The sequence below is a fragment of the Salvelinus namaycush genome, chromosome 12 (genome assembly GCF_016432855.1).
Source record: "Salvelinus namaycush isolate Seneca chromosome 12, SaNama_1.0, whole genome shotgun sequence".
Classification (NCBI taxonomy): Eukaryota; Metazoa; Chordata; class Actinopteri; order Salmoniformes; family Salmonidae; genus Salvelinus; species Salvelinus namaycush.
In genome coordinates this window covers 4,374,397-4,391,900 of record NC_052318.1, presented here as the reverse complement: position 1 = coordinate 4,391,900, position 17,504 = coordinate 4,374,397, and positions in this window count along the sequence as shown.

Below are 17,504 nucleotides of genomic sequence, written 5' to 3'. Positions count from 1 at the left end.
TGTGGAGTGGTTGAAAAGCGAGTTTTAATGACTCCAACCTAAGTGTATGTATACTTCCGACTTCAACTGTACCATTCAGTTCCTATTGGGCAAAACACAATCCAAAACACAACCAAAACAAACCACACAGGCACCCGTAAGATTGTAGAGTCATAAGCTTGATGTAGTCATTGTGTTCTAGGAATATTTGACCAAGTACTGAAGTTTTTTGACTACTTTAATACACTTTAAGTGAATTTTTCAACTATTGAATTTTTGTTTTTGCAAATGAGGGGATTAGATACATAATGTGCTTTCATAAACGGTAAAACCTACCGTTCCCTAAACGGTAAAACCGATACAGTATGTATGAAAATACCCTCAAATAAAATTCTGTCCTGTCATCTCATATCAAACATTTGATCTCAACATTTGATGCTGGAGTATAGAGCCAAAGGTACACATTTTGGCTGCAATGTCCAGATAGGTACGTAGGGGAGTGTAGGACATACTCTGGCAGCTTATTTAAAAAATAAAACGTTTTTAAATGTAACCTTTATTTAACTAGGCAAGTCAGTTAAGAACATATTCTTATTTTCAATGGCGGCCTAGGAACAGTGGGTTAACTGGTCTAGGAACAGTGGGTTAACTGGCCTAGGAACAGTGGGTTAACTGGTCTAGGAACAGTGGGTTAACTGGCCTAGGAACAGTGGGTTAACTGGTCTAGGAACAGTGGGTTAACTGGCCTAGGAACAGTGGGTTAACTGGCCTAGGAACAGTGGGTTAACTGGCCTAGGAACAGTGGGTTAACTGGCCTAGGAACAGTGGGTTAACTGCCATTGACACACCATCCCAATTGAATCCATTTTAAATTCAGGCTCTAACCTGTGGAAAAAGTCACAGGGTGTGAATACTTTCTGAAGATACTGTAGGTAAGTGACTAGGCAACAGGATAGATAATAAACAGTAGCAGTAGCATATGTAATGAACAGGATAGATAATAAACAGTAGCAGTAGCATATGTAATGAACAGGATAGATAATAAACAGTAGCAGTAGCATATGTAATGAACAGGATAGATAATAAACAGTAGCAGTAGCATATGTAATGAACAGGATAGATAATAAACAGTAGCAGTAGCATATGTAATGAACAGGATAGATAATAAACAGTAGCAGTAGCATATGTAATGAACAGGATAGATAATAAACAGTAGCAGTAGCATATGTAATGAACAGGATAGATAATAAACAGTAGCAGTAGTATATGTAATGAACAGGATAGATAATAAACAGTAGCAGTAGTATATGTAATGAACAGGATAGATAATAAACAGTAGCAGTAGCATATGTAATGAACAGGATAGATAATAAACAGTAGCAGTAGTATATGTAATGAACAGGATAGATAATAAACAGTAGCAGTAGCATATGTAATGAACAGGATAGATAATAAACAGTAGCAGTAGTATATGTAATGAACAGGATAGATAATAAACAGTAGCAGTAGTATATGTAATGAACAGGATAGATAATAAACAGTAGCAGTAGTATATGTAATGAACAGGATAGATAATAAACAGTAGCAGTAGCATATGTAATGACTCAAAAGAGTTTGTGCAAAAAGGGTCAATGCAAATAGTACGGGTAGCTATTTGGTTAACTATTTAGCAGTTTTATGGCTTGGGGGTAGAAGTTGTTCAAGGTCCTATTGGTTCCAGACTTGGTGCACTGGTACCGCTTGCCGTGCAGTAGCAGCGAGAACAGCTATGACTTGGGTGGCTGGAGTCATTGAAAATGTTTAGGGGTTTCCTCTGACACCGCCTGGTATATAGGTCCTGGATGACAGGGAGCTCGGCTCCAGTGATGTACTGGGCCATACACACTACCCTCCTACCCTCTGTAGCACCTTGCGGTCGGATGCCAAGCATTTGCCATACCAAACATTGATGCAGCCAGTCAAGATGCTCTCGATGGTGCAGCTGTAGAACTTTTTGAGGATCTGAGATCCCATGCCAAATCTTTACATCCTCCTGTGGAGGAAGAGACGTTGTCATGCCTTTTTCTCGACTGTGTTGGTGTGTTAATTCCTTAGTGATGGGGACACTGAGGAACTTGAAGCTCTCGATTCGCTCCACTACAGCCCTGCCGATGTGGATGGTGGTGTGTTAATTCCTTAGTGATGGGGACACTGAGGAACTTGAAGCTCTCGATTCGCTCCACTACAGCCCTGCCGATGTGGATGGTGGTGTGCTCTGCCCTCCGTTTCCTGTAGTCCACAATCAGCTCCTGCTGTCTTGCCGACTTTATGGGAGAGGTTGTTGCCAGGTCACGGACCTCCTCCCTATAGGTTGTCTCAGCGTCGTCAGTGATCAGGCCTACCACTGTTGTGTCGTCAACAAACTTAATGATGGTATTGGAGTCGTACGTGACCAGGCAATTGTGGGTGAAAAGGGAGTACAGGGGGAGACTAAGCACACATTCATGAGGGGCCAGCATAGCGGATGTGTTGTTGCCTACCCTCACCACCTGGGGGCAGCCCGTCAGGATGTCCTTGATCCAGATGCAAAATGAGATGTTCAGTCCCAGGGTCCTGTGATGAGCTTGGAGGGCACTATGGTGTTGAACACTGAGCTCTAGTCATTGAACAGCATTCTCACATAGGTCTCTTGTCCAGGTGGGCGAGGGCAGTGTGGCGTGCAATAGAGATTGCGTCATCTGTGGATCTGTTGGGGTGGTATGCAAATTGAAGTGGGTCCACGGTGTCTGGGATGATGGTGTTGATATGAGTCATGACCAGCCTTTCAAAGCATTTCATGGCAAACAGATGTGAGTGCTATGGGGCGACAGTCATTCAGACAGGTTACCTTGACATTCTTGGGCACAAGGACTATGATGGTCTCCTTGAAACATGTAGGTTTTACATACTGGGTCAGGGAGAGGTTGAAAATGTCAGTGAAGACACTTGCCAGCTGGTCAGCGCATGCTCTGAGTACGCGTCCTGGTAATGAATGTTAACCTGTTTAAGGGTCTTACTTTGGGCCTTCACAACAGGGGCAGGGAAGTCCAGGGTAGCCACCTGGTGTAACCAACCTCCAACAGCCCTCCCTTGAGTGCAGCCCTGTATCTCTCACACTGGCAGCAGGACTGGAGCCCCTCCCCTTAATCCAATGCCACCACTCACACTGATGGAGGTCCCATGACCTCAGAAAGCCACTGGTTGGTTGTGTGTCTATTTTTAAAAAGGGGTTAGCCCAGGCGTGGGGAGTTTTGAAAGAGATTAGTAAGAGGTAATCGTACCACTGTACCCTCAGGGCAGTGAGAGTCTGCGTGTCATCAGGTTCTCATGGGGCCACCCTCCCTCCCTCCCTCTCTCTCGCTCTTTCTCCCTGTCTCCGTCCCGACAGATGGAGAGTGGGAGTTACATGCCTGAGTGTACACACCCACACATTACACTTATATATTGAAGTGCATCCCTCATGCTGATGGATGCTACTTGAGGATAGATGGAAGGAACTGTCTGGAAAAGTGCTCTGGTGCAGTGGGGGAACCGGAGGATTCTAGATAAGGTACACTCCTCAAAAATAGTTCCAAAAGGGTTCTGTGGTTGTCCCCATAGGAGAACCCTTTTTGGTTCCAACTAGAACCACCTTTTTGGTTCCAAGTAGAACCCTCTGTGGAAAGGGTTCTACATGGAACCCAAAAGAGTTCTACCTGGAACCAAAAGGGTTCTCCAATGAGGACAGCCGAAGAACCCTTTTTGGTTCTAGATAGCACCTTTTTTTCTAAGAGTGTACCAGCCAAGCCAGCACAAATAATAGAGGCACTACACTACCTACACTCTACAGCAGTGGTATTCAGTCCGTGCTGCTAAAATAAAATACAAATAAAAAACCTAAGAGTATTGATTATTGTATGGAACAATATACACACGTTTTTGAGAAAGATCATTAGAAAAATAAAATGTTATTTATTGGTTTCTTTTCTTTATGATAAGAGATGAATACAATGAATTTAACGTTATTTGTTGATGTGAAAATCTACACTTACCGGTTTTAAGGTTGTTTTATTAGATTTGGGGTTGTGAGAAATTATTGTGGAAGAAATAGGATCCGCAGAAATTCTGGTGAAAAAAAAAGTGGAATACCAAATGGTCTACAGGAACAGACTAGAGAGAGAAAGGCCTGAAGTATGTGGTTCATGTCGCACTATACAGATGTAGGATCCTAATTTGAGCCAGTTTGCTACAGCAGGAAAAGAATCCTGCAGCAACAGGACGTGAATTTTGTGGATTATAACAACAACAAAAAAGTTGAAAAATATATATTTCACAGTGGCAGAATGTCCTGCTATTGTCGTGCACCATCCTCTCTCAACTCTGTTAGGGCTAGTCTAGCGAGGTATCACAATGCCCCGCCATGTTCCATCCTGTGACATCCTTGTTAGCCAAGCTGCCTGTCAGATGTAAATCAATGTTGTGAACCAAGCAAAGGTGTAGTGGTGCATGGAGAACTGGGTATACTCTAATTTTGTCAAATAAATTCGAACGGCCAAGGAAAGGAATCCTGTGTGAAATATTCTATGAGAAACAATGACAAACTCACTGAGGCAATTATTTTATAAAGACTTTGTCATATGCCTTCTGCTGTTCTATTGGTTCTTTCAACTTTCTTTCTTTGTCTAGCAGCCAAAGGCATTATCCTAGTGTCACGCCCTGACCTTAGAGAGAGCCGTTTTATTTCTGTACTTGGTGAGGTCAGGGTGTGATGTGGGGTGGGCATTCTATGTTTTGTATTTCTTTGGTTTTGGCCGAGTGTGGTTCCCAATCCGGGACAGCTGTCTATCGTTGTCTCTGATTGGGAATCATACTTAGGCAGCCTGTTTTCCCACCTGTGTTGTGGGATCTTGTTTTGCTCTGTGAAGTCTGCAGAACGTGACGTTCATTATTCCTTTTGTTGTTGTTGTTGTTTGTTCTGAGTATTAAAGATCATGAACACTTCCCACGCTGCACCTTGGTCTACTTCTTCAGACGAGCGTTACACCTGGTCATATTAGCAACCCATGATAGTTTGTTGCATCCTTAGATATCCTCTCTCTAAATTTCTAATGGATATTTCCAACTGTGACCATGAAACCGCTTGCATGTGCGCTGCGTATTTTAGAATTATGTTTTCCCGCAATTTTCATTTTGGAACATGGGGTCAAGTCTAACGCCGTGTGTACACCGCTGCGCTGGAAATGTGAAGAATTAATAGTTTACATTTTAAAGCGAAACATTCTGATCTGATCCATCAGCCTTATAATTTATACGCCGTATACCTCCACTACACTACATTGATACGGATCCTTGGGATTAAAAAGTGAGTATACGAGGGGATGTGTGTGTGTGTGTGTGTGTGTGTGTGTGTGTGTGTGTGTGTGTGTGTCCTCCCAGCCTGGTAAACCCAATTAAGAAAGAAAGGAGCAATGTAAAGAGCAGAAGTGAAAAATGTCAATGAGCTACAGCCATTACAACAGCCATGAGAGCTCACAGGTACAGCATGTTTGTGTGTGTGAGTCCCACATCGGCCTCCACAGCCACATGAAGTGGCACGAGCGCCAAAAGCACTTAACCATCCCTTTCCAATATTCAGAAGACAAGCATCGATTTACAATCAAGATGGTGTGTGTGTGTGTGTGTGTGTGTGTGTGTGTGTGTGTGTGTGTGACACCATAGGGCTTGTCTAGCAACCCTTACTTGAGAAAATGTAGAGCTGCATCTTTAAAGGTGCCAAGCTATCTACTGTAGAGCATGTTTTGGTTAGCCTAGCGTCTATCACGATCAGCAAGCTATCTAGAGCATGTTTTGGTTAGCCTAGCATCTATCACGATCAGCAAGCTATCTAGGGCATGTTTTGGTCAGCCTAGCGTCTATCACGATCAGCAAGCTATCTAGAGCATGTGTTGGTCAGCCTAGCGTCTATCACGATCAGCAAGCTATCTAGAGCATGTTTAGGTCAGCCTAGCATCTATCAGGACCAGCAAGCTATCTAGAGCATGTTTTGGTTAGCCTAGCATCTATCACGATCAGCAAGCTATCTAGAGCATGTGTTGGTCAGCCTAGCGTCTATCACGATCAGCAAGCTATCTAGAGCATGTGTTGGTCAGCCTAGCGTCTATCACGATCAGCAAGCTATCTAGAGCATGTGTTGGTCAGCCTAGCGTCTATCACGATCAGCAAGCTATCTAGAGCATGTTTTGGTCAGCCTAGCGTCTATCACGATCAGCAAGCTATCTAGAGCATGTTTTGATTAGCCTAGCATCTATCACGATCAGCAAGCTATCTAGAGCATGTTTTGGTCAGCCTAGCATCTATCACAATCAGCAAGCTATCTAGAGCATGTTTTGGTCAGCCTAGCATCTATCACAATCAGCAAGCTATCTAGAGCATGTTTAGGTTAGCCTAGCATCTATCACAATCAGCAAGCTATCTAGAGCATATTTTGGTTAGCCTAGCATCTATCAGGACCAGCAAGCTATCTAGGACATGTTTTGGTTAGCCTAGCATCTATCACGATCACATGTAGTTAAACATGGTGTGATGTTCACATCCTCGGACTGGCCTTAATGGTTCAATAAACTCAAGGTTATTAGTTGCAATTGCCCACTAATTAGTTACATTAGGTCCAGGTGTGTCACACCATTAGAAGTTATTCCTTCTTAGCTACAATGTAGATGAGACAGCCACAAGATATGTTTCACATGGCTGTGTCTTAACGAGAAATGGTTCGTTAACTTTGATTTGTGACTTTGGTGTTCTGTTTTAGTACGGTTCATTCAATTTCAAGTGTGGCTAATTGTACAGAAGGTACAATTTACTGAAACTGGTATTTCAGAACATTTACCACACCTATCGAATAAAGCAGTACTTTACATACCTACAGCTAATCGAAATCCCACAAGCTGTTTTCATAGCACAAACAAAGGTCTGTTTGAGAGCTATTATCTTGCTGGAGCCTGTCTATGAATAACATGATGTTAATGAACCAAGTAGACTAACCAGAAGAATAGCATGTAAGGTCCTAAACAAGACCTGGGGTCTTGGGAAAAGTCAGTGTCATAGGGAGACTATATGATGAGCTAGGCATTACAGGGACGGCCTGTAATGCCCATGACCCTATTATAAGACATTATAGAGGCTCATTGTAAAGACTCATACATGCTTGTAACAAGTTATAAAGCATTACACTTCAAGCCTTTAAGTAAAGTGTTTCCAAAGTAGTTGGCACAGCCCCTCCCATAAATCATCTCACTCTTCCCTTAATAACTAACGTTTCACTCTGCCAGCGAAAAGAGATCTCAATTTCTATCTTAATAGGTTATCTGATGAGTCAGCCCGTGCTATTTCTAACGGCCAAATAGAAGTAATTGGTTGCTTGATTGATGCGTAACTCTGCCCCAGGACTAACTCTGAACTAGAGGTTTATAGGAACTACTCAGGGCCCTAATGATGATTAATGACAGCCAATAAATAAAACTGTTTCCGGCCAAAATGACCAGGAGAAAAATAAATCCTATTGCAAAATAACGCTTTTTTATTCATTGATGGAAATACTAGTCGATGGGAATAAATTTGACCATCATGCTTATAGATTAATTTGCATAAGTGGATTTAAATTTGCCTGTGTTTATTTTCGTTAGTCATCATGTATCTTATTTATCCAACATAAATATCACACGCACACAGTGTGAGCTGGATTTCACTTGCAGTCCCTCAGCTGGTTGTTGCTGGAGTAAAACATGTGCTTTCATCAGCCCAATCATTGCGTAACAATTCTAAAATGCAACCGCGGGCTAAAAACAGTTTTGATTCACAATTAAAAAGCGCTACTATTTTTATTTGTCAACTTGTAATTGAAGCCAGCCTCCCATTCACCATTCAAGTTGTCACGTTCGCTGGAATAAATGTCGGACCAAGGCACAGCGGATGTAGAGTTCCACATTATTTATTAGAAAGTGAAACTAAGCAAAGACAAAAAAACAAATAAACAATAAACTAACAACGAACCGTGACCACAGATATGCTACGTTCACTAACTCAAAACAATATCCCATAAAACACAGGTGGAAAAAATGCTACCTAAATATGATCCCCAATTAGAGACAACAATTACCAGTTGCCTCTAATTGGGAATCATACAAAATCACCAACATAGAAAAACAAACCTAGAACCCCACATAGAAATAATAAACTAGACTAACCCCCCAGTCACGCCCTGACCTACTCCACCATAGAAGATAAGGACTCTCTATGGTCAGGACGTGACACAAGTGCAGGCAACAGGCTATCAGTGCGCCACCCACTACTTTACAATGTGAGCTGGAGGCAGTAAGCGTTTTGAAAACATACAGTTTATTCGGAAAGTATTCAGACCCCTTGACTTCCACATTTTGTTACGTTACAGCCTTGTTCTAAAATTGATTAAATCGTTTTTTTCCCTCGTCAATCTACACACAATACCCCATAATGACATCACAATACCCCATAATGACATCACAATACCCCACAATACCCCATAATGACAGAGCAAAAACTGTTATTTTTACACTTTAGCAAATGTATAAATAAAAATAAAAAACAGAAATATAACATTTACATAAGTATTCACACCCTTTACTCAGTACTTTGTTGAAGCACCTTTGGCAGCGATTACAGTCTTGAGTCTTCTTGGGTGTGACGCAACAAGCTTGGCACACCTGTATTTGGGGAGTTTCTCCCGTTCTTCTCTGCAGATCTTTTCAAGCTCTGTCAGGTTGGATGGGGAGCATCATTGTTCGGGTTCAAGTCCGGGCTCTGGCTGGGCCACTCAAGGACTTTCAGAGACTTGTCTTGAAGCCACTCCTGTGTTGTCTTGGCTGTGTGCTTAGGGTCGTTGTCCTGTTGGAAGATGAACCTTCACCCCAGTCTGAGGTCCTGAGCGCTCTGGACCAGCTTTTCATCAAGGATCTCTCTGTACTTTGCTTTGTTCATCTTTCCCTTGATCCTGACGAGTCTCCCAGTTCCTGCCGCTGAAAAACATCCCCACAGTATGATGCTGCCACCACCAAGCTTCACCGTAGAGATGGTGCCAGGTTTCCTCCAGACATGACACTTTGGCATTCTGGCCAAAGAGTTATCTTAATTTCATCAGACCAGAGAATCTTGTTTCTCATAGTCTGAGAGTCCTTTAGGTGCCTTTTGGTAAACTCTAAGTGAGTTGTCATGTGCCTTTTTACTGAGGAGTGGCTTCCATCTGGCCACTCTACTATAAAGGCCTGATTGGTGGAGTGTTCCAGAGATGGTTGTCCTTCTGGACTGTTCTCCCATCTCCACAGAGAAACTCTGGAGCTCTGTCAGATTGACCATTGGGTTCTTGGTCACTTCCCTGACCTAGGAAGAGTCTTGGTGGCTACAAACGTCTTCCATTTAAGAATGATGGAGGCTACTTCTTGGGGACCTTCATAAAAATCTGAATTCAAATGATAAAATTCTAAAAGATAAGTCAACTACTCCTGAGATCACCAGCCTCTGCCATATGGACACGTTGATACACCGTGATCCAGTGGTAGGCCTATAACTTCCATTGCTCTTTCACACCCAGGATTGGTGACTATCAAGAGGGGAGATTGTTGGAAAGATTTTTCAAATAGCTTACTGTGAGGAACTATATAGTTTTACTATATTATCCCACATTCCTACATTTCTGCGCAGCAGGCCAAGTACTTCTAACCGTACTCAGACGCGTGCTCTCCCTCAACATTATCAGGGCAGAAAAACCAGACACTTGCTCATTGCTCACATGCAGTTCTTCAAAGAAGACAATGAAAACATTTACAAATCTCAATAATTATGGTTATGGAATAAACCAAAACGTCTTTCTCACAAGTGTAGCGGGTTGTGAACTCTGCAAACAACGTTTCCACTCCGAGAATGAGAACGGTAAATGACTGTAATTAAAACATGCATTGACAAAAATGTATGTAACTAAATGACGGAGATTAATGGTATATTTACTACTGGTGACATATGTAATGGGGAATTGATAAAACATTAAATAAATGGCCAAACAATTCACAAAATTAAACAATGAAAGCGCATGAATTGGCGGGAGACAGCTGTTCCATTCCAGAGAGAGACTCGCCTATATCTTCTCCCCTTCACCGTCTTGTCTCATCATTTTGAATTATACTCCAGACACATTATCTTCACACATATTTTAGATGTTTTTCACTGACAGCCGCAACTCAATAACCAGCTAGGCCAACATATTTCACCAGAAAGCACGACTTAGCCACAGAGGAATCGAGGATCATTAGCTTCTTTGGAAAAATTCTGTTGCTGTGGACTGTTTTAAATCCCAAGGTCGTAGGCCTTTTGCCACAAGCACAATTTGGGCAGCGCCATTATGGCAAAAGGCCTACGACCTTGGGATATAAAACAGTCAGTCCACTGCAACAGTATTTTCCCAAAGAAGCTAATGATCCACAGAGGAATCGAGGATAAGCCGTGCTTTCTGGTGAAATATTTGGAATGATTTTATTTCCATTTACTTCCCTATTGGACAAACCACTATGCCATTTCTCTCCTGTTCTATTGGTTTTCCTATTGGACCCACCGTTATGCCATTTCTCTCCTGTTCTATTGGTTTTCCTATTGGACCCACCGCTCTGCCATTTCTCTCCTGTTCTATTGGTTTCCCTATTGGACCCACCGCTATGCCATTTCTCTCCTGTTCTATTGGTTTTCCAATTGGACCCACCGCTACGCACTGCACCTGTACATAGCCCATCTGTAAACAGCCCATCTATCTACCTACCTCATCCCCATACTGTATTTATTTATTTATCTTGCTCCTTTGCACCCCAGTATCTCTATTTGCACATTCATCTTCTGCACATCTACCATTCCAGTGTTTAATTGCTATATTGTAATTACTTCGCCACCATGGCCTATTTATTGCCTTAACTCCCTTATCTTACCTCATTTGCACTCACTGTATATAGACTTTTTGTTTTCTTTTGTTCTACTGTATTATTGACTGTATGTTTTGTTTATTCCATGTGTAACTCTGTGTTGTTGCATGTGTCGAATTGCTATGCTTTATCTTGGCCAGGTCGCAGTTGCAAATGAGAACTTGTTCTCAACTAGCCTACCTGGTTAAATAAAGGTGAAATAAAAATAAATTAATAAATAAAATATGCCATTTCTCTCCTGTTCTATTGGTTTTCTTATCGACTTTCTTTCGTAGTCCAGAAGCACAAGGCACCATCCCAGTCATATTAGCAACCCATCCTAGTTGTTGCATCTTCAGATTCCCCCTCTTTCTAAGTTTCTAACAGAGATTTTAATTTCTGTCACATACGGAACTGCTATCAGGTGTGATGTTTAGAATGGTGTTTTCCCAGGCGTGCTGTTTAGAATGGTGTTTTCCCAGGTGTGCTGTTTAGAATGGTGTTTTCCCAGGTGTGCTGTTTAGAATGGTGTTTTCCCAGGTCCGCTGTTTAGAATGGTGTTTTCCCAGGTCTGCTGTTCAGAATGGTGTTTTCCCAGGTGTGCTGTTTAGAATGGTGTTTTCCCAGGTGTGCTGTTTAGAATGGTGTTTTCCCAGGTGTGCTGTTTAGAATGGTGTTTTCCCAGGTGTGCTATTTAGAATGGTGTTTTCCCAGGTGTGCTGTTCAGAATGGTGTTTTCCCAGGTCCGCTGTTCAGAATGGTGTTTTCCCAGGTGTGCTGTTCAGAATGGTGTTTTCCCAGGTGTGCTGTTTAGAATGGTGTTTTCCCAGGTGTGCTGTTTAGAATGGTGTTTTCCCAGGTGTGCTGTTTAGAATGGTGTTTTCCCAGGTGTGCTGTTTAGAATGGTGTTTTCCCAGGTGTGCTGTTTAGAATGGTGTTTTCCCAGGTGTGCTGTTTAGAATGGTGTTTTCCCAGGTGTGCTGTTTAGAATGGTGTTTTCCCAGGTGTGCTGTTTAGAATGGTGTTTTCCCAGGTGTGCTGTTTAGAATGGTGTTTTCCCAGGTCCGCTGTTTAGAATGGTGTTTTCCCAGGTCCGCTGTTCAGAATGGTGTTTTCCCAGGTCCGCTGTTCAGAATGGTGTTTTCCCAGGTGTGCTGTTTAGAATGGTGTTTTCCCAGGTGTGCTGTTTAGAATGGTGTTTTCCCAGGTGTGCTGTTTAGAATGGTGTTTTCCCAGGTGTGCTGTTTAGAATGGTGTTTTCCCAGGTGTGCTGTTTAGAATGGTGTTTTCCCAGGTGTGCTGTTTAGAATGGTGTTTTCCCAGGTGTGCTGTTCAGAATGGTGTTTTCCCAGGTCTGCTGTTTAGAATGGTGTTTTCCCAGGTCTGCTGTTTAGAATGGTGTTTTCCCAGGTCTGCTGTTTAGAATGGTGTTTTCCCAGGTCTGCTGTTTAGAATGGTGTTTTCCCAGGTCCGCTGTTTAGAATGGTGTTTTCCCAGGTCCGCTGTTTAGAATGGTGTTTTCCCAGGTCCGCTGTTTAGAATGGTGTTTTCCCAGGTCCGCTGTTTAGAATGGTGTTTTCCCAGGTCCGCTGTTTAGAATGGTGTTTTCCCAGGTCCGCTGTTTAGAATGGTGTTTTCCCAGGTCCGCTGTTTAGAATGGTGTTTTCCCAGGTCTGCTGTTTAGAATGGTGTTTTCCCAGGAGCGCTGTTTAGAATGGTGTTTTCCCAGGAGCGCTGTTTAGAATGGTGTTTTCCCGAGAATTGCATTTTGGCAAATGTTTGAAAATTATGTTTTATTGGCTTGCATTGAGTTGCATGTTCTGTTAAGATGCATCACCATAATCTAGATGTGATTTCTGTCATTCTGAGCACCGTGGGTAGATGCCCTAATGGGTTATGCACACAATGTTTATGGGTCTGGCAAATTTATTAAATCGCCGGTAAATTAAAATCTTCCTGCTCACATTGTCCGGTGCCACATTTTCGAATGGAAACCCTGACACACACACACACACACACACACACACACACACACACACACACACACACACACACACACACACACACACACACACACACACACACACACACACACACACACACACACACACACACACACCTCCTCCACCATGCAGCCTTGCCTAAACACACAACCCAAAAACAATTAAGCATGCTCTCAAAATCTGTCAACAACAAAACAACATGTGTTCAACAATGCTTTGCATCCACACAACAAACTAGCACTACACACCTGATTCCACTAAAGGTTTGACGATGAGTTGATTGGTGGAATCAGGTGTGTAGTGGTGCTAGGGTAAAAAAAAAACGAAATGTGCACCCATTTGGGTCCCCAGGACCAGGATTAATAAACACTGAACTAGAGAGTCCAGTCTCGTCCATACACTTCTCCCAAGATCTGTGACATCAAGGCGTTTAATGGTAAGCCAGGGATCACTCGCTACCTTACAACTGAAGACAGTTGGTTTATAAACACTTATAGAAAAGCCTTCCCTCTGTGTTTGTGCCATGATGAAAACTCCAATGGGTCACAGTGACAGACACTCCAGTGCCAGACACTCCAGTGACAGACACAATCCAGTGACAGACACAATCCAGTGACAGACACAATCCAGTGACAGACACTCCAGTGACAGACAACCACCAGTGACAGACACAATCCAGTGACAGACACAATCCAGTGACAGACACAATCCCACAATCCAGTGACAGACACAATCCCACAATCCAGTGACAGACACAATCCAGTGACAGACACAATCCAGTGACAGACACAATCCAGTGACAGACACAATCCCACAATCCAGTGACAGACACAATCCCACAATCCAGTGACAGACACAATCCAGTGACAGACAACATCCAGTGACAGACACAATCCAGTGACAGACAACCTCCAGTGACAGACACAATCCAGTGACAGACACTCTAGTGACAGACACTCCAGTGACAGACACTCCAGTGACAGACACTCCAGTGACAGACACTCCCGTGACAGACACAATCCAGTGACAGACACAATCCAGTGACAGACACTCCAGTGACAGACACTCCAGTGACAGACACTCCAGTGACAGACACTCCAGTGACAGACACTCCAGGCTCATCCTGAGTAACAGATTCTAAAAAGTCTGTTCCTACATTGGCACTGATCTGGAAGAACTGAGCAGTCTAATGAGAAACATCTGCAATATTATGTTGACCTGTCAAGTCTTTTCCACTTTAGTACAGATGAACAGGAGGCAGGGAGGATGCTTAAGGAATAGAGGCAGAACTTGGCCTAGAAGCAGGGATGGGCAACTCCAGACCTCAGGGGCCTGATTGGTGTCACACTTCTGCCCCAGCTAACACACCTGACTCCAACAATCAACGAATCATGATCTTCAGTTTAGAATGCAATTAGTTGAATCATCTGTGTTTGCTAGGGATGGGGGGGAAAGTGTGAAACCACTCTGGCACCAGAGGACTGGAGTCGCCCATCTCTGGCCTAGAGTGTTTAAAAGGGCCAGAGACAAAACACTGGTTAGAACAACCCTCTGTTACCTCACCCTGCTCACCTCACCACACCTGCCATGGGAAAACAACATACTGGATGTGGTGACCCTGCTGAGGAAACATGTTGCAGGAGACTCACGAGAGGATTCATTCTTGGTGCTTAGTGAACGTTCATTAGAAATAAGCATCAGAAGAACGCTCAGTGAAAGCCTCATGCTTCACTTGTGGGTCTTTAAGTGTCATGCTTCAGAAGGACACTGTGGGTCTTTAAGTGGCATGCTTCAGAAGGACACTGTGGGTCTTTAAGTGGCATGCTTCAGAAGGACACTGTGGGTCTTTAAGTGGCATGCTTCAGAAGGACACTGTGGGTCTTTAAGTGGCATGCTTCAGAAGGACACTGGGTGTCTTTTTTTCCCCTTACATTTGAATTGTTTCACATTTTACTACATTGTTAGGAGCTAGTAACTTTGCTCCCTGCTATAAAAACCTACTAAACTGTGTACGCAACCAATACACTTTGATTTGACGTGTGTAAGTACAGCAGTTCTCCCCAGTCCCAATCACAATGCTCTTCTCCACCAATCACTGGGCAATCACTATGGGCCGAATACAAGCAGCAGAACACTGCTAATTATGTGAAACTTTGTTTGACGAATGTCCTGCAAACTTTGACACAAATTGAAGTTATGAGTGTTGGGTTTTTAAATGTGTTATCTTTATCAGTTTAAGTGGTCCAAGGACCTAATCAGGGAGAGCAATCAGTGAAACAAATTGAGATAAATAGTAGTGTGCTCCACATCTAGGTTTCTATCCTCTAAACTGGTCTGTCTGTCTGTCTGTCTGTCTGTCTGTCTGTCTGTCTGTCTGTCTGTCTGTCTGTCTGCTTGTCTAGCTGTCCACCTGCATGCATGCCTGTCTGTCTGTCTGTCTGTCTACCTGCCTCCATGCCTGTCTGTCTATCTGTCTACCTGTCTGCCTGCCTGTCTACCTGCCTGCTTCTCTGTCTGCTACCCTGTCTGCCTCCCTGTCTGTCTGTCTGTCTGTCTGTCTGTCTGTCTGTCTGTCTGTCTGTCTGTCTGTCTGTCTGTCTGTCTGTCTGTCTGTCTGTCTGTCTGTCTGTCTGTCTATCTGCCTGTCTACCTCCTACCTGCCTGCCTGTCTGCCTCCCTAGCTGCCTGTCACTATCAGGAGGATAGGCTCTGTAGGAGACAGACTGGAACCCAGGCTGATCATCACTATCAGGAGGAGAGACTCTGTATGAGACAGACTGGAACCCAGGCTGATCATCACTATCAGGAGGAGAGACTCTGTATGAGACAGACTGGAACCCAGGCTGATCAGATCAGGAGGAGAGACTCTGTAGGAGACAGACTGGAACCCAGGCTGATCATCACTATCAGGAGGAGAGACTCTGTATGAGACAGACTGGAACCCAGGCTGATCATCACTATCAGGAGGAGAGACTCTGTATGAGACAGACTGGAACCCAGGCTGATCATCACTATCAGGAGGAGAGACTCTGTATGAGACAGACTGGAACCCAGGCTGATCATCACTATCAGGAGGAGAGACTCTGTATGAGACAGACTGGAACCCAGGCTGATCAGATCAGGAGGAGAGACTCTGTAGGAGACAGACTGGAACCCAGGCTGATCATCACTATCAGGAGGAGAGACTCTGTATGAGACAGACTGGAACCCAGGCTGATCATCACTATCAGGAGGAGAGACTCTGTATGAGACAGACTGGAACCCAGGCTGATCAGATCAGGAGGAAAGACTCTGTATGAGACAGACTGGAACCCAGGCTGATCATCACTATCAGGAGGAGAGACTCTGTAGGAGACAGACTGGAACCCAGGCTGATCATCACTATCAGGAGGAGAGACTCTGTATGAGACAGACTGGAACCCAGGCTGATCATCACTATCAGGAGGAGAGACTCTGTATGAGACAGACTGGAACCCAGGCTGATCAGATCAGGAGGAGAGACTCTGTAGGAGACAGACTGGAACCCAGGCTGATCATCACTATCAGGAGGAGAGACTCTGTATGAGACAGACTGGAACCCAGGCTGATCATCACTATCAGGAGGAGAGACTCTGTATGAGACAGACTGGAACCCAGGCTGATCATCACTATCAGGAGGAGAGACTCTGTATGAGACAGACTGGAACCCAGGCTGATCATCACTATCAGGAGGAGAGACTCTGTATGAGACAGACTGGAACCCAGGCTGATCAGATCAGGAGGAGAGACTCTGTAGGAGACAGACTGGAACCCAGGCTGATCATCACTATCAGGAGGAGAGACTCTGTATGAGACAGACTGGAACCCAGGCTGATCATCACTATCAGGAGGAGAGACTCTGTATGAGACAGACTGGAACCCAGGCTGATCAGATCAGGAGGAGAGACTCTGTATGAGACAGACTGGAACCCAGGCTGATCATCACTATCAGGAGGAGAGACTCTGTAGGAGACAGACTGGAACCCAGGCTGATCATCACTATCAGGAGGAGAGACTCTGTATGAGACAGACTGGAACCCAGGCTGATCATCACTATCAGGAGGAGAGACTCTGTATGAGACAGACTGGAACCCAGGCTGATCAGATCAGGAGGAGAGACTCTGTAGGAGACAGACTGGAACCCAGGCTGATCATCACTATCAGGAGGAGAGACTCTGTATGAGACAGACTGGAACCCAGGCTGATCATCACTATCAGGAGGAGAGACTCTGTATGAGACAGACTGGAACCCAGGCTGATCATCACTATCAGGAGGAGAGACTCTGTATGAGACAGACTGGAACCCAGGCTGATCATCACTATCAGGAGGAGAGACTCTGTATGAGACAGACTGGAACCCAGGCTGATCATCACTATCAGGAGGAGAGACTCTGTATGAGACAGACTGGAACCCAGGCTGATCATCACTATCAGGAGGAGAGACTCTGTATGAGACAGACTGGAACCCAGGCTGATCATCACTATCAGGAGGAGAGACTCTGTAGGAGACAGACTGGAACCCAGGCTGATCATC